Raw genomic sequence first — 18,569 nt, 5'->3', positions numbered from 1 at the left:
GGTACAAAAATGGTACAAAAAGGAAATTGTACCATACAGGAGCCTAAATACACACTTAGATATTAAATTGTCTCCCCTGAAGCAGTGACTGGATCCCTTACATGTATATTAGTGAGTACTTCTTAAAAAGTATTTTTGTTTCTTTTCAGTTTTTAAAATTTATTTATTTGCAACACGCGGTTTTGGGCCAGCATTGCTCTGGCAGGGCAGGGCCACAGGGAACATAGTGGAGCTCTCAGGAGCACAGCAGAAGAGACAGAAGGGATGAGGGCCCTGCCAACATTCATGCCAGATTGGTAAGGCCAGAGGAAGAAATGGAGATGCACACAGATGTGGGTGAGGACTCCAAACAATTAGAGAGAAAAGCCTACCAGTGCTGGGCTGCGGCATTGAAAGAAGTCACAGAAGAAGAGGAATGGATTTAAAATAATGGACTTGCTTAACTGAGACTGTTGAATGGAGAGAAATTACAAGTTTATGGCTGTTTTGATGTTTTAAAGTAATGGTTTATTCCTATCCCCATGTTGTAATGGTTTGTTCCCACGAGAGTTCCACTTCGTACTTATGCATATTCTATTGTGATCCCTCCCCTTTATACTCTGTACCCAATCGTTGTTCGTCTTTCCCAAAACTCCTCCCCTTATTCACCATACTCTGGAAAGTTCTCCCAGCTCCCCTATAAAAGGGGGAGCCATGTTGATGAAGTGGTGTACTCTTTTCCAGTCTGCAGCCTGTGTTGATCCGTGAGTGAACTTCCCCGTGTCCATATCCGGGCCGCGTTACACAGATGCTGTGAGTCGTCAGGGTTTGTGTATTTTAATATGCACAATTCACTTTCACAGGGGACAGTAAACTGCAGGGCCAGAACTCTGACCTGTGAGGTGTCTCTAGGCTGCATCCCATCGAGTTTGGTGGTATTTTAATAGGTGTTGGGGGTGTGGTTGAGAACAGAATGTGACCCACTCTCATATAATATTGAGCAGTTCAATATTATGTGAAGGACGACCCTTAACATTGCCTGATTTGAGGTGGCACCCCTGTTTTGTACCCACGGGTGTGCAGCAGCTTGTGCTTGGAAATGGAAACACTAAATCAGAGAGTGTTTTTTGTGGGAACTGCAGGTGGCAGTAGGGGCTAAGTTTTACTGAAAAAATGTTTTAAATTGCTGTCCTTCACAGTAGCTTGCCATATGGCAAAAACTTGAATCTCTGCAAGAGCCTTCTTTTAAAGGCAACACTCCATGTTTTTAAGGACTTGTCAGCTCATTTTAAGGGGCAATGTTTTCACTAAGTGTAATGACACTTTCTGCTCCCTTTGGAATGTTGTGTACTGCTTTCCCCCAAGGTGGGGGGAAAATACTCATTGAACTCTGATTTTATTTACTGCGTTCCGACTGGAAAAGTGACTTAAGTGGTGTATTACTTACATTTACCACAGTCAAAATCGGGTCCATTTGAGTTTAAAAAGTGGCTCAATTGCTCAAAGTTAACCCTGGGACTTTGAAGTCCTATGAAGACCTTGAACAGATCTGAATGAACTTAAGTACAGTACATTTTACCAGTCTCAGTTTGGTTTCTGATCACTGAGAAGACCTTAATTCAATGACTAGCCAAGAGATAATGAACTAATTGTTGTACCCCATGCTCTATGTATTTTTGACTTAGAAGTTACCTGTCATCAAGTGCTCTCTCCTTGAGGATACACACATTTATATGTCTGGTTCAGTCAGAATAAAGACTGTACTTAAGTTTAGTGCATACCATGGGGAACTTGAGAGAGACAAGACCCTAAAATAAAGGTGGACTTGTGTTGTTCAGACAGCTCTTTGTATAAAGAGAGATGTGCCTTCGTGCTCTCTGTACCTGTGATCAGTGGGCAGGGTGCGTGCATGTCTTAAGTTTGGTTATACTGGGTTATGATTAAGCTGGAAAAACTTTCCAAAACACCTAAGATTGCTATTTCTGAGCTTTGAGGTGAGGCTTGGTACAGACAAATCAGTGTCTAAAAAGTAGTAATTGCTGTTACTGATAAAGTTGTACCATGATAAATGCAAATCCCAGAGAGACTCGTGCTGATGGCAGGGTCAGTTCAAAATCTGCAGGAAATGCTCTCGGTAGCATGTTTTCCAATTAAAAAGCAAGAGCAAAGTAGTTTTATGTATTGCTGGGAATTAAATATTTCTCTAGAGCTAATTGCTTTTGTTGGTAGTTTTTCAGATGTACACTAGAAAGACAACAGATAGTTTGGACTGTGAAGGACTCATCCGTGTTTTGAAAACCTTCCCTGGCACGGAGCACTCTGATGTTGTTTTCCCCCTTGTGCTTCTTCCTTGGTGCTGAATGCTGATTACAAGCCATATATTTACACTCTTGCTCCTAGTTGGAGCAGGAGCATCAGGGAATTTCTGTACTGGAGCCAGCGCCGTCAGAGAGCACGTCCCAGCCTCCCCATGGGAAATACTGGCACACAGTGTGATATACAACTGTATTACCTATTAAAAAGAGATTATATAGGGCATGTAGAAAAGAGAGTGTATTATAAATTAAACAAAGAACATGATGCAATTTAATAACTGTTCCTGTGTACTGGGAAATCCCAGAGTGTGCATATAAGGTCTTACTGCCAGGATGTTGCTGTTGGGGAGGATCCTGGGGTAGGGGCTCAGGAGGGGGAGAGGTGTCCTGTGGAAGTATTTATAGAGAATTAACTCAAGCTGCAGTCATGGGCCCTTCCCATTCCCTTTTCACAAACCTTTGTCTAAATTTGTTTGGCTGAGCATCTGCTGAGAGCAAATGGCAAGGTTGTGTTGTCCACCCTGAGTGCCAAATTTGACTTGTGTGCAGGAGTGTGCCTGTACTTGTCGAATCCAGGGAGAGCTGGAGTGCCCTGTGATTTACCTTAACAATTATAATCAAAGCCACACAGCTCAAATGAGGAATGTTTGATCTTCAGAGCTTATAATGAACCCAAAGAAGAAACACCCTAGAAGCTATTTTATTGAATAAATTTAAATAATGCATTAATTTTAGAAAATAATTGCACATGAGCAAATGGCTAAGTTAATCAAAGTATTAATTTGTTCAGCTCTTAGGGATATGTAAAAACTTAAATAATGTGTAAATATCACATTTGGCACATGCAGACTTACCACAAAATATGAGTTATTTGTAGTGTACACACAGCTGAAGAGAGACTATGCAATTATGTTTTAATGATGCTTGATGGGGGACCAATAATCAGATTTGGGAGTGATATAGGGAATTGCACAATTCCAGTTTTGGTGCATCAGTTAGTGTGTGTTTCCCTTGAGACTAAGCTCTCTGTGGAGCTCCCAGTCCACTCCATGCATGGAGGCTTGCTGGTGACAAACAGCCTTTTGACAAAAACTCTTGCAGTTTTCTTCTTGCAAGTGATATCGGAAGTTATGACCTGAACTTCAGATGGCTCTGTAGCACGTGTAGGCCAGTTGGCAGAGGCTGGGAGCTGGTGTCAGACTCGGGCAGCCTTTGCTGTGGTTTGGCCACCCCTCACAGCCCAACAGGGTTTGCACCCTTGCTGCAGCTGCACTGAGTGCTGGTGTCGTGCCTGTGCAAATGACAGCACAGAAAGTGGGTATTTAACGTTGAAGTTAATGCACCTCTGCTCCTACTGTGCCTGCTTTGTGCCTATGATCTATTCATAGGGAGAAGTACTGTGTTCTTTCCTAGATTGACAGGAGATTTTCATTGCTTACAATGAACTAGTCTTGATCTGATTTAGCTATTTCTATCCTGGCATGTGGCAGTGGTGTGGTGCATTAACAGTCTCACAGCAGTCTTCAGTGGGTTCAATGAAATTAATGCGAGTATTAGTCAAATACTGGCTGACAATTTTCTTAGGCTGGGCTCTGACAAGAGTCGTGGTTGGGAAATTATGATTTTGTTATTTCATTTCACTTAACGTTGATGTGCGGGGTGATATATAAGGTGGTTATTTTTTAGAGTAGGTTCTTTATCCTGGCTCAGTCAGGGACTGGAGTCTGGTATTTGTATTAAATATTGTATCAAGTGATTTGCAGTAGCTGTGGGGTTTAGTGGGATGAGAGCTATTTGTTTTTACACAGAAACCTGTGATTCCTTTTGTTAGGGCTTTGAATTGCTTTTATGCTCCATTCTCACAGGAGAAATGCAAATGCTGCTGAAAAATTATATTTTGATTACGGGCAAAGGTAGCAGAGAAGCCTTACAGAAGAAGTTAGGTTTTAAAGTGTAGAAATTATGTTCCACTGCCCTCCCGCTGAGGAAATAGCACATGGAAGCACGGATGAGAAATACAACTGTGCAGCCACTGTTGGCCTGGGCTTTAGTGGTCCAGCCCTGTAGGAAGTTACAGAAGAGGCGCTCCAGGGACAGCAGGACCTTTCAGAGATTTTGGGTGGGATGTGGGAAAACCAGACTGTGAATGTGTTGAGCGTGGAGAAGCCAGGATGTGATTTGTGAGCCCAGACTAGCAGAGATGCTGTGGCAGCTCACTCAACAGGGGGCTGTGTCTGAGCAGGGTGAGGAGGGAAGCGGCTGACATGCCCACTCAGGGCTGCTTTTCCCGTCAGCAGGAGCCAGCAGACTCCAAACTGGAGCTCCCTGCAGCTTCCCCTTTGTTTTGGTGGTGGTTCTCACTTCTTTCCCAGCCCCGCTGTGCTGCTGGGGAAAACTCCCTGTGGCCTCACTGTGCTCCCTGCACACGTGATCCTATGCTCCTTCTTGGTTCATTTATCATAACTCATTAAATTCATGGATTTATTGCTGTTCTCCCCTGGGAGAGGGTGACTCTGTCCTTGAGCAAGGCTCTGCTTGCTGGTAGCACGTGACACTGTCTGGATGTGATGCTGGTTACTTCCCTGGCTTGCCTGGCTTGCTTCCTCATGGAAGGCTCTGAAATATGCATCCTTTGGATTTCACTGTCACCAGGTAATCTGATCAATGTAACAGATGACTGCCAAAATTCAGGTGGGCCCTTGAAGCTGATATGAGTATATTACATTATGGGCTGACCTGTTGCACCTTGGGTTATTTCCTTGCTCATGCAAAACAGCTATTTTATTCTGTCCTCCTTCAGCTCCTGAAGAAGAGCAGGTAGAAGTAATCAGTGAATTTTGTGGAGGAAAAAGGGCCTTTCCAGTCAGTTGAAAGACATGCAAGCTCCATTTCATCTTGGCTTATAAATCAGCAGCAGAGAAGTGCTGTAGTTCAGCTTTTCTTGTTAACTAGTGCATTAGGAACAGGAAGCAGTGCATTTAATGTTATATACTTAAATGCGCTGGCATTTACCTATTTAGCCATGTTTACCAGAGTAATTACAAGTCAGATTAAGTGTGGTGCTTGCTGACCTTTAAGGAAGGGCCCAAAACGAAAGGCAAAACAAGTTTTATAAATGTTAGGCAGAACAACTCAACTACTTGCCACAATCTCAGTATTTATTCATATAAAGAAAATAAAAGACTTGATGCAGACAAAAGATATTCTGATAGGTCTCAGTAAAAATTTCAGAAAGACTTTAAAAGAAAAAAAATCTAATGCAATTTTATTCTGTGATAGCTAGGGGGGAAAGGTTACAATCCTCCATTTACAATTTTGGAAATACAGAATAATCAGTGCTTGCAGCAAAAGTAGGATTCTCCTGATGTTTTTCAATTGTGACTCAACTGTTAAACCCAGATTGACTTAAATACAAGTTTGTTATTTAAATGTGAAAATAATTTATGGTAGCACAAGATAGAAATTGGAACTTAAAATATTCACGCTGGCTATTTATCTACTGGTTGCCTCCCATGAAAGCAATTAATTTGAGCACTTGGGTATTTTCATGCATTCTGTGGGGTTGGTTTTGTACAATTTACATGGAGAAGTGGTTTATTTCCAAATTACACCTCCTACGCTGAAGAAATTTCCCCAAAGTGGCATTGCTGGCGTTGCCTGTTGAAGTTACCCATGGAGAGCCTGCATTCCTGCCCTTGCCTGGTGGCTGCCTCAGCCCCTTCCTGCCAGGAGCAAAAATCCTCTTCCCATCACGCAGTTCTGCAGCTGGAGGCCCCTTCAGTCCCAGTTTGGGGCAGCTTGTGCTCATGGCTTGAGTGTGAAAACCAGGAAAATTTGGGCAGCTGAAGAAAATGCTCCTGCTTTTCTGTTGGGCTGAGGCCGGGCGTGGCAATGCCCCTCTGAAGATGGACACTGGCAAACTTTGGCAGCTTTGGGATGACCCTCTTCCAAAATGGGAAAATTACCCCAGGTGTCAGCATTGCCACAAGTGCTCTCCCAAGTCTTTCCTTGTCATCTGACTTAGTTGTGGAGATTGGCTTGGTTTTGTCTGTCTCCCCTGAGCAGCCATATGTATGAGAGAGATTTTATTAGTTTATCAAATGCAGAGTCGTCTCAGCATGAATCCTGTGCATGTGTGTGCCCTTTGAAATGCTTTCCTAGCATGGTGACAAAAGCAAACATTTTGACTGGTCAACAGAACTGTCATACGGATTTTAAGCTTAATATTGTTTTTAGGCTGTTTTCCCCACATTGCCTGTGGTGGGCTGCAATTTCTTCTTCCCTTTTACCAGGAGCACTGGAACTGCTCTGTCACTGATTTCACTGGTGTCATCTCTTTCCCAAAGGAAAAGGTACAGCTGATTCTCCTTTAGATGAGAGTCAACTCCTGTCCCACTCCTGACTATGCAGGGCTGTGTAAGCTCACCCTGGGATTTTGCAGACTCTCCTCTGTGACCAGTTGCATTTCCATGGGGCTATCCAATATCTTCCCAGAACTGTTTTGCTTTTCCACCTATGTTCCCTCTGAGGTTCAGCTGGGGAAGGACGATGAGCTGTGGGACAGCATGCTGACCTGCAGTAGCCATATATCTGAGTTACAGGTCTCGGGGTCTCTTCTTTCTTTTTTATCAAGCAGAATCCTCTCGTTTCTCAAAAATACTTAATAATACAAAGTTACTTTGGATTGCTTGAGCATTACACTTTCTCAATTACTGTTTGACAAAAAGGTGGGCTCGTGGATGCCCACTGGTAGTAGCTTGTAATACATTTTGAAAACCAGCTCTGTAATATACCTCTTGTTTGTGATTTTGTTGCTTATTCTGGGTGTGCTGTTTTGTCCAAATACCCACAGCTGAAGATTATGGGCATTGCAGTAGCAAAGCCTAGCAATTATATCCCCTCTCCTGTGCCAGCCTGGAAGCTAATCCCCGTGTCCCTTTGTTTCTCTTCCTTTGTTCCCTGGTAGAAAGGAAAATGCCCCTGGCCTTGCATCTTGGTTTTACGTTTTAGAAGTTCTGCAGGTTTTTCTAAAGATGGACAGAATATTCCATAGGGGACAGGCACCACATTACATCTGCAGGGTGGCCCAAAACCCAGACCTGAGACATACAGGCTAAGGGCTTTCTTTCCTTGAGCAAAGGGCTATCGTTCGCTTTCAGGAGCCCAGCACTGAAACTGCCAGTCTGACTCCCAAAATTGAATATGGATGAAGATTCCTCCTAGAAAAAAGGTGGCTGGACACACTTGCTACCCATGGAGTGCCCAGGGTAGCCCACAACCTGTCACTGACACCCAAAAGTTGCAGGCTTTCTTTCCTGGGGGAAAGGGGAGTCATTTGCTTTCATGAGCCCAGTGCTAAAATAGCCATTCCGAGTCCAAAAATTGAATATGGGCAAAGATTCCTCCCAGACCAAAGGTGGCAGGGTCTGTCCTGAGGCAGACACTGCTTTAATGTATTTCACATGAATTTAGAAGCACATGCAGAGAGGGAGAGCGGATCAATGTTTAATTATGCAAATAGTCTTCCAGGCTTTAATATTAAACTGGAATAAACCTGTCACTACAGCTGCACTGGGGACAGGCAGTGAGTGAGCTGCTGTGCTCGTGCTGGGTTAGCAGGGGGGACGTGGTGGATTGGATGCAGGGGGTCAGGATCTGGCTGGCAGCTCCTGGCATCACTGGAGAGCTGCCCCAGGGGCTGAGCTGCACCCAGCTCCCACTCACAAAGGCAGAGATGAAGTTTCTGGGTGACAATTGGTATAGCTGGGTCTGGCTATAGCATAGCTTTGTACAGTACTGTTATTTAAAGCTCTCTCAGTGTTAGTTCAGGCTCTGCTTGGCTCACCTGATGTGGATGTGTGGAGACACTTGTCTCCAGTGCTCTGCTGGCAGATGTGGCTGCAGTGACTTGCATGGTGAGGTACTGCACTCTGACAAGCCTGTGTTTCGTTGGGCTTTTTAATGAGGAACTCATTTAATTGGGCTGGACTTGATGAGCTTGTGTGGGAATCCAACTATGAAATTTCCTCTTGGTGAGAGCTTCACCAGGAGAGTGGGAATTACCTCCCTTCCTTGCAGGGCTTCCCTGCGGTTTGTGGGCACTGTCCATGGAGTCATGAAGCCCCCTTGTCTGGAGGGGGCAGATATGGATGCACAAGTATTGTGATGTTGCAAGAAATCTGCACTCAGTTGCCAGTCTTGTCCTACTTAAAAGCATTGTTGCTCTTTACTCTTTAATATGGTACCTCTTCTGTTTTAATTAAAACTTTCATAGGGCCATTGACACCTCTGTTCATTTTATCCACCCATTTCAGCTTCCCTATGTTCCCCAAGTTCCTGCTGAGCCCCGGAAGGAAGAAGACCCAGCAATGTGTGCCCCCTGGCAGGGATGAGGCTATTTGACCATTTGGGCGTGTTCAAATCTGGAGGAAATGTAAAATCTTCACACTACAAAGAAGTTTTTAGGAAACACATGTATGTATTTTTCTATTTAATCTCTCCTTTTAACCATCAGGGAGTGTCCCCAGTCCCCGGTGCTTGTGTCCAGTGCGGTGGCAAAGCACGTGGTTAATACAGCTGGTGTGTTTCTCTTAAAGTGGTGTTGAAGCTTTGTGGGTCTCCCTTTCCTGTGCCCATTTTTGGGACCATTTCTGCTTTTGTTTTTTTTTTTTTACTGTTGTGTTTTTATACCCTGCTGGATCTGCATGTGGATGAGCAGAATTGCTCATCTCTGAGCTCTTCTGGGGGACATGGTAGGGAGGGGCACATTTCTGATACCCTGCTTGCGTGGTGGTTATGTTCAGCATGGCTCTTACCTTGCATTGTGAAGATAATGGAGGAGGAAGAGGAATATTGCCTGCTGCTGTGTTAGATTAGGTAATGATTTTCTAGCTCTCACAAGCTCTATCAGGTTTGTTTCGGTGCCCACACAGAGCCTTGATTCGCTATCAAAAGAAAGTCTTGAATTATGCAAAGACTAAGCTATGAGTAGCAGAGCTACTGCTGAGCATGGTTTTACACTGCCTCTGCTGAATATTCATGGTAATCAAAGATCACAACTTTGTTTGCTGGAGTTAAAATATTTTTTTTAGTAGCTTGGACAATTCCAAACCTGCACAATATGTGTTGATACAAATATCAAATAGCTCTGTTACCTCCCCTAAAGCACCATTTTTTCAGGCAGTGGACAGAGGAAATGAAAACACAAGTCACGGTAGGATTTTGGGTACAAAACCAAGCACTTAAAACTGTTAATTCTTATTCTTTGTCTTTGGTCTTAATACAGTTCAAAGCCAGAAGATGAGCAAAGGCATTCCTGTACCCAGACTGAGATAAGTGAGTTTAGTTGCCATCCACCATGTTTCTGAGGTGTTTATTATGAGATGTCACAAGGTGCATGATAGAAAATAAAAGTATTTCTCAGTGCAGGTTTGTAGAACTGTCTTGTGCTCAAAGACTTGCTCAGGGTGGGGGGAGGCTTGTCTGGTTGAGAAGGGGATGGTTAGAAATGAAGCAGGGCCAGTATTTGCCTATTTGCTTTTATGATATGCTAAGGTACCTGCTTTTCCCCTTTGGGGTCTGCATGTTTCACGAGCAGGGTTTTGCAGCAGGGAGAGAAGGTAATTGAAAACATTTTTGGGCTGTGACAACGAGCTTTTCCCTCTAACAGAATCATGTTTTGCTGTTTTCCCTCTCAGCTTGCTGACAAGATGATAAAAGGTAGCATGGTGTGTGTGCCTTGATAAAACAGGAGCTTTACTTCCAAAGGTAGGTAGATAATTTAAAAAATGCTCTGCTTGAGAATGAGAGGACAGGGTGCTGTAGCTTTAACATGCTGATACGGGGAGAGGGATTGATCTCTGATCAGGGAGTGGTTTAGGGGGTAGGCAGGATGTGAAACTGGGTTTCTGTTTAGCCTCAGATGTGGGACAGTCTCAGAGGTGCCAGCAAAGTCACTGCTGAAATCACTGCTCCTGACTCTGACTGGGAGGGCAACACTAGGGAGCAGCTGCAAATGAAGGGGCTTGAAGGGGCCTCCGAGGACAGGAGGGGATCACCTGGTAATGTAGGGGATTTTGATCTTTCTGGTGGTTTTGTGCTAAGTAGTGGCATCCCAGCAAAGTATAGAGGGCAGCATTGGCAGTGAGTTTCCTTGCTGTTGTTGAGGAAAGGTGAGATTTGAGGAAGGATGAGGGATTATGTTTATTTCTGATGCTTGGGGGTGACTGAAAGCTTAGACTGCAATTCTGCCTGATCAGCAGAGGGGCAGAAGGTGAGGAAGAATATAGATGTTAGTGGTGCAAGCATATGGAGAAAGCAGAGAGGAGGGAAAGGGAGAAGGGATTCACAGATGGGAGGCAGAAATACAGTGAGCGAGGTGGATGGGGAGGAAAAGCCTTTCTACCAGACACATCCCCTTTTCCATTCCCGGGAGAGGCTGTTCCCCAGCGAGGAGCTCGGGTACCTGCAGATGGCAGCTGCAACACAGGGGATGGAGTTTGCCAGGTCTCTGTCAGCAAAATAAAGACCAGTATGAATTCAAGGGGAGAAAACAGCCACATTTCTCAGTCTGCAGTCTGGATCTGTCTGTGCTACTGGCTGCCTGCTGTAAAAGAGCTTCCAGGCAACAGACCTGATGGCAGACCAGGGGCTGTGGCTGTGAGGACTTTGTGGTGCTCCTCTGTCAGGGTTTAATAGGGGCCAGGAAGGAACCACCGCTACACCCTCATAATCCACATAGTTAAAACAGCTGAGAAAACAGAGGAGGAGGATCAGGCACTGCTTCCCAGCTGGCTCATGGCTGCAGCATGGAGAATGAGGCCTTGGGAACTACAAAAGCATAGAGGAAAGACCCTGCAGGTTTTCTCTGTTCAAACCTATATCCTTCCAGCCGGCCACTGGGTGCAGCATAGCCCTGTTGTTGATGGTTGCAGTGCTGGGCCCAGGCAATGAAACAGCCATAACTGCTTGGAAAAGCCCTCAGGGGAAAAAAGGTCAAAGACTCAAATAGGACAGTGGCAAGAGCTGTTAACTGAAAAATCAGCAAATGCTATGATGAGCAAAGGATGACCTGGCAATCCTTTCTCTCATCCCACCAGCATCTCTTTCTTTTTTCCTCTTTGCTGCTCTGCTTTTATGTTCCCTTTGGGATAATGCAGACAACAGGCAATCAGGCAAGACTTTGCAGGGAAGATTAGGAATAAGTGTTATATTTTGGGGGGGTTTTGGTAGCATAATAGAACAAATCCAGGGCATTTTTTTTTCAAAACCAACTCAATCCTTGTTGCTGTGGATCACAGGGCATAAAAATAAAGTGGTCTGATTGCTGGACTTTATATATGATGCATATGAATGCATTTAAACACATACTGATACTGCAAACTCTGTCCATGCAGATTAGATTTGAACCCCAGCACACCTTTTAAGCCACTTTAGGGCTGCTTGGTGGCCTAGATTTCTGTATCCTGAAGAAGATAACAGTAAAAGTTGTTTTGGTGCTTCCTGGTTTGAGGGGTGAGTTTGGGCAAACCTGCAGTAAACTGCCTTACGAGTTTCTGTATGGCTCTTAGATAAAATATCAGAGAGAAGCAGAGCTCAGGTTTTCAGGTTTTTTGAAAGCTTTAAGTGTCTTCCAATAACCTGAATTTATAGCTGTTTGGAAAGGATGCAGCAGAGCAGAGCAAGTTGGGGAACTCCTGCTGGAGACAGAAATTTGCCTTCAAGTAGTAGGCACAGGCTCTTGCTGCTGCTGCTAGCAAGGAGCTCACAGCCTCTATTATTTGATGGTTGAAAGCATCTTAGAGCTGTTTAAACTTAGAGCAGTTTGAGAGGAAAGCAACAGAGTGGAACACGCTGTTTGTACGGGTGACGTGAGCCCATGTGAACATGGGCTGTGTGCCCCTGAGGGGTTTGTCATCTCTGGGGCTGCCCACCAGTGCTTGGCTCACCCCGGCAATCCTGAGCTGCAGCACTGGGATTTGAGCTGTGAACAACGTGATCATGAAAACAACAGCTCTAAGTAGAGGGCTTGGAAAATGCTTTTGGAAAACGAGGAAGCAGAAACCCAATCAAAAATGCTTTCTCCCAGAATAAAGACATGCCAAGGAACTGTTCTTCCCTGAAATATCAGCCCTGAGGAGCTCTTGCCTAGGGCTGAAGATGTAGCTGTCAAGTGAAATGAGTGTGACTAGATCTGAGACACTCTCCTTGCTGCAGGTGTGCGTGCAAGTCCCTTAGGAGTCAGGACATGTCTATTGGGCACAACAGGTAACAGCCAACAGCTTATGTAAGTATGGAGTGGTGGGTAGGATGAACTTAGCTAGAGCATCCTGGAAGCAAAAACATGCTCTGTAGGAACAGATCTTAACTGAAATTTTAATTCCCTGGACTTACCATAGTGGAAGTGGCTTTAAAGGGAGGACATAGGGATTGTTTCTCTGTTGGGAACACAGTTCTCTGCCAACACACGGAGCAAAATGCAAGGTCTTGGCACTTCCTCGTGTTCTTTATACTGATCTGCTGCTTCAGAATGAAATTCTGCTCTGTGCAGCATTTGGCCCTTAAACCTTTGCAAACATACAGCAGTGCTTGAAAAAAACAAAACGAAACAACCCCCCTCCCCAAAACTACACAGTAACATGCAGTTTTTCCAGTATACTTTGAGAACTGCGCATTTCCAGTGTCTTCCAGCTTTTTATGGATCAGAGGTTGCAGAGATGTATTTGGTTTTAAATTAGGCTGAGGTTGTCTTTTATGCATGTGGTCTAAGAAACCTGAATTTAAAGCAAGTACAGCACTGTGGCACCACAGTGAATTGATGAGGCCTGGAAGCACCTCCAGGGAGCATCATTCTCCCACCATTCTCCTGTACAACAGACTCCTCTGATGAGGAGATAAGTGTGGAAGCCTCTGCAGTAGCCCTGGTGCGTTCTCTGTGCGGAGAGGGGGTTCAGGGTGCTGGGAAAAGCTTCCTTAAGGGATGTCCAGTGCTTATTGGTTTTGCTGACTCTCATGGCTTTACTGGCTTTGTGGCATTCGTGCCAATACCACAGCTCCTGGGGAAATCTGAGTAGCCTGAGAGTGTCAGAGTTGGAGCATCTCTTAGGCTCGTGATCCTGTGGTAAAGGGGAAAGCCAGGAACAAGATGCAACTGCAAGTTAAAGCAGCAACATTTGGGGAGGGGGGGTGGGGGGAAAATACATTTTTCAAAAACATTTTTTGATGTTTAAGGACTTGATCTGAGACCACTGTTTTGATGACACACTTGCTGATAAGTCCAAAAAGAGATTTATCTGTTTTCATTGAGATTTTGACTTAGGTGCAGTTAGTGATCTGCTGTAACTCTTAAATCAGTCCTCTCTTCTGGCCAGTTTTTCTCTGTTTTGTCTCTGCTACTGAGCTCATTTTCTTTTCTCAAATGTGGTATAAAATTTGTATGTACTTCCTGGAGCTTTAAAGATTTAATAGGGTCTTGTGGGGTGCTGTTCAGTCGATGTGTGCATGGCACAGAGGAATTGAAGGGTAAAAGTTCTTTTAGAGGTGCTGAGGGTTATGGTCCTGTTGAAAGATTAGTGAGAAATTCAGCTACACGTTTGTCAGAATCCATAAAACTTGTCAAGACTGCAAGTATGTGATGTCTGGGCTTTGGTGTTGGCTAAGCACAGTGCAAGTACTGGTGGGTATAAAAGCTGGAAATAAGAGGTTAGGTATAAGAAACACAAACCAAGCCAAAATCCAAGATGATGGAAGAGAAAGAGGCGTCCTGCCAAATACACCTCTTTGATTGTTCACTGACAGAAAAGAGACCTTCCAGAGCAGATTGTCTTCCCAGATGCAACTATGAGAAGAAACCGCATTATTGAACCAAAATCACATGCACATTGTGTGCTTATAATGATGTATAGAATATACAAAAAGTCAGAATTGGTACCGTATTTCCTGCTGATTGTAGATTGTCTCTCTCCCAAAGATACCTGCCAAATACTAACAGCACTTAAATATTTTTTGCTGTTTTAAAAGAAAATATTTGAATTGGAGGTAAAGGCTCAGAACTGTGAGGATTTCGCTGCCAGCAAACTCCCTCAATGCTGAAGGAGCCAACTTCTTGTTGAGCCAAGGGTGCAGGTAAAGGTACTTTGTGGTTATCAGAGATGGTTCACACTGAGACATTGCCTGACTCTTCACCTCGGCGTTGAGCTGAATATCAGTGACAGGCAGGGAAGGGGTTTCTTGTGTCCCTGTCTGAGATGCAAAATTGTGATTTCTGCTCTCTACCCCAGGTACGTGCCTGTGCAGGTGGCTAGATGGGAGCTTTTCCCTCTGCAGAAATCTGGGATTTGCAGAGAATAGCATTTCCACAGCCTTGTTTTCAGGTTTAGGCAGGTCTGGCTTGATTTTTCAAGGGAGCCAAGAAGACCTGCCTGCTGGGGAACATTAACACTGCTGTACTGTCTCACTGATGTCCTGAGGTCAGTGATTGTACCCCATGGTGAGTAAAGGACCCTTGAGTTGGAGATGTTCTGCTTTTTGCCCCTTCTGCCACCTCTCTGAAGAGCTGATAGAAGGAATGACTTTGAGAAAGCGGTTTGGACCTGCTTCAGTGCAGTAATGGGTTACTGAGAAGCAGCAGTACCAGGGAGCATGAATGCAATTTTCTCCTGCGTGTTTGGCTGAAGATCAGCACTGTGCTTCTGTGAATGGGAACATCGTTGGGTAAAATGATGAGACTGTTGCTGTCATTACAGTGGCGTCTTGCAGTTCTGGTAGCTCAAATCTAGCTTTTCTTGTTAACAAACTCTGAGAAGACTGTGGGAGTTTAAAAATCACCCCCTACAACCTATGCAGACCTTGAGCTATGAGCCAGACGGAGAGAAGAGCAAAGAAAATGCATATTTGCTTTTCATTCATGTTTTTTTTTAATCCAGCTGGAAGAGCTCTATACAGCTTTAAATGCTGTTGCATCTCATTTGTAGTTGAATGTAAGCTGATGGTAATAGATTATGTGTCAGGTATCTTGTGAGAGCAACTACCTGGCAGTGACATTATTAACAGTAGTTTAAATGATTGCACTTGTTCCAGAACAAAAGGTGGAGTTCTGTCTATTTTTAACTAGCATTTCTGAACTATCTGATTGGAGCTTGGTGCTGGGGGGAGGCCTTAAAAGAAATACAAGTTTTCTTCATGATGATCATGAGGGTGTGATGGCTGAGGGAGCATCACAGTGTTTGGGGACCACGGTGGCCCCTGTGCCTGAGGATGGTGTGTGTGCACAGACTGGGGTGTTTATCTAGGGTGTTCCTACAAATTCCTGGGACAGGGCTGCACCCAGGGCCAGGGATTGTAAGCACTGTTGCTTGAAGGTTTCCTGGGACCACAGTGCCCATGAGAGCAGGAGCAGAGGCACAGGGAGGAGGAACATTTAGCAGGGGCTCTCACCAAACCAGGATGATCCCTGGCTTCTCCAGTAATTTGCAAGGCATCTGCTTCCGTAGATGTCTCTGGCATTGTCAGTGAGCCCCACCTGGAACAGATTATGGGAAATAAGAGCCCATAATGATCAGGCTACAATGCTGTGAGATTTTGACCTGGTGATTCAAAGGACCTTTTCCCAGTTGTTCATGCTGGAAAGTTCTTGTATGTTTGTTTCAGTTTTCTGTTTGCTTCTTCCCAACTCCACCTTCAGGGAGCTGTTAAATTTTATGGGGATTATTGCTTTGGAAAACAGCAGGAGGTCCTGTGGCACTTTGTACCAGCCAGCCCTGCAAGAGCCAGTGAGCCTGGCTTGGGAGAGGCCAAGGAAGGTGTAAAGAGGTGCTGTGGAAATGCAGGTGGGCAGTTCAGGTACGCAGGAGGGACCAGGGGTGCAATTTAAAGGCTCCACAGAGGGATGTGCTTGTCTGATGACTGTTCCCTTCCATCTCAGTGCTATGAAGGACATCTGTGCCCAGGGTTTGCAGTGAGGGACAGTCATCCCCTTGTGTATAGTGACCCCTTGTACTAATTCCCTTGCACAATTAACTTTGCACGGTTTTGAATCCTTTCCTTGCCTTCAGGGGAACCCCAAATAGTAAATGTTTAGGGCTTGTTTTCTTTTATTATGTGAGGGGGCCCTCCATGGCAGCACCATATCCTTACAGAGTCCCTTGGCTGGGAGGTCTGGAATTGTCCTCCATGGCTGGCCATGTGCTGCTCAGTGACTCCCTGGAGCTGACTGCAACCAAGAAATGTGTTGTGCTAAGGTGGAAGTGACACTGTTACAGCTGGATGTCTCCCTCCTAGAAGCAAGGGAAGAGAATGAAAAGAAGAAAACTGATAATTACAGACTGGTTTGCAGTTACATGAGGGAGTTTAAATTACCTGGTATGAAAGAAGTGATGAGACAATGCTAATTGCACCCTGCAATGGTGTCTTTTAAAGTCAAAATGGAAGGGTTTTTCCTTCAGAATTTCTCAGGAAGTTTTTAGTGATGCTAGACTCCCAGGGGCAGAATGAGCTGAACACTGCTGCAGCATCCTGTTGACAGGACTTTTCCAAGCATTCAGCTTTAGAAATAGTCTATGGAAGGATGACCGTGTTCTGGGCACCAGAACCAAAAATGTTTGAGTGGCAAGTCCTCCTTGCTCCCCAGACCAATAATTCTTCATAGCACTTCAAGTCATGCTCGAAAATGTTGAATCTGTTTCCCCTTAAAGTTGGAAAGACAGAAGAAAAGTTTGGAAATAAACATGGAAGAACACCTGGTTTGCAGGAAACTTGTTATGGGAAAAAAAGTTATCAAAAGTAGCCTGGTGATGCCTTTTTTTGCTGTTGCTCTTTATATTAGGGGACCTACTTTGTAGGATTTTCTTAAAAATGCTTTCATGTGCAAAATTCAGAACTTATAAATCAAAGCTCAAATGAGACAACATTAAGGACGGAAATTTTTATTCCTCGTTTGGAGCAATGTCATCCAATTTAGGGCTTGGCAGAGAGGAGTGAAACATCAGTGGAGTCAGGGTGCTACTTGTTTCCAATAAACATTTGGTTAGAACATTGTTCATATCAATCTTACTTTTTCTTACCATAGTTTTTTAAAGGCTCTTGCAATATTTGATATTCACGTGCTGGAAGAGTAATTTAAGTAGGTAACAGATAACAGAGCGTGACCCTTAAATCTTGTTCTTAACACAGAGTGTTGGATGGCAGCAACTGCAAATATATGCCTGGCTTTGCAGGATGCCAGCTCGTTGTCTTGGGACACAGAGCTCACCTTAAATGACAATTTTATATTTAGACGTTCATTGCTGAGCCAGACGAACAAAAAGAACTGCAGCATTTAATTTTTTTTTCCCTTTTTGTTTTATGTGGAGGTCTTACGCAGGCTGACGGCAGTCCTGGAGAAGAGATCCAGCCTCGCTCCAGCGGGATACACACGCAGATTTTAATCAGGAGCGACAGCTATGGAGCAGAGCTGTGTGTGCAGCACCTCTGAGACCTGTGCTCCTGCTGGTGCTCACACTTGCATGGAGGAGGAGGTGAGCAGGATGCCAAGCAATAACAGTGATAACATTCGAAATTTCTGGAAGAAATGCAAGCATTTGTTTCTAAGAAGTTGTTTCTGCCTGTGTTTTTCTTCATTCCTGTCTTTTCTGTTCCTTCTGATAAGCAGAAGGATAAGCTGTGAAGTGGGTTAAATGAGAAGGCTTTCCTGTGAGGAGGAAAAACTGAAAGTGTCTTGGACCCATATTTTGTAGTTAAATGGATTATAGCTGTCAAAACGTGCTGTAGCAAGAGGCTGAGTAAGGCTGGGTCACAGACTGAAGAAACTGCGGGTGATTTAGGAAATCTGGAGGCTTTTTGCTTGTTTGAGGTGTGTCTGGTTTTTAAGTGCTTCTGGAGAGCTGGATATCTCCAAGTGTAATGTCAGATTGTTTCAGGGTCGAAAAGAAATGTTGAATTGCTGCAGGACGGGTGTGTGAGGTTTGCTGTGTCTGTGGGCACTCCAGGAGGTGCAGTGATGTGGGCGGTGAGGTGGGATGTTCCCAGAGCTGCAGTGATGTGGGCAGTGGGATGGGGACATTCCCAGAGCTGCAGTGATGTGGGCAGTGAGATGTTCCCAGAGCTGCAGTGATGTGGGCAGTGGGATGGTCCCAGAGCTGCAGTGATGTGGGCAGTGGGGTGGGAACATTCCCAGAGCTGCAGTGATGTGGGCAGTGGGATGGGGACAGAGCTGCAGTGATGTGGGCAGTGGGGTGGGAACATTCCCAGAGCTGCAGTGATGTGGGCAGTGAGATGTTC

The 18,569-nt window shown here is 44.7% G+C and overlaps 1 long non-coding RNA gene across 2 annotated transcripts in view; it reads left to right on the top strand.

The window, feature by feature from the left end:
- Positions 1-721: 721 nt before the first annotated feature.
- The window catches only part of LOC108502791, a 142,947-nt gene continuing 125,099 nt past the window's right edge, over positions 722-18,569 (top strand). For both annotated transcript variants that reach the window (XR_001876625.1, XR_001876624.1), the window contains exons 1-5: positions 722-792; positions 8,609-8,768; positions 9,580-9,629; positions 9,992-10,061; positions 17,642-17,806. This is a non-coding gene — a long non-coding RNA (uncharacterized LOC108502791). The remainder of the gene's footprint in view (positions 793-8,608; positions 8,769-9,579; positions 9,630-9,991; positions 10,062-17,641; positions 17,807-18,569) is intronic.

This window comes from Lepidothrix coronata, unplaced genomic scaffold (assembly GCF_001604755.1).
Source record: "Lepidothrix coronata isolate B3197 unplaced genomic scaffold, Lepidothrix_coronata-1.0 Scaffold124, whole genome shotgun sequence".
NCBI lineage: Eukaryota > Metazoa > Chordata > Aves > Passeriformes > Pipridae > Lepidothrix > Lepidothrix coronata.
This window is presented reverse-complemented; position numbering and strand designations above follow the sequence as displayed.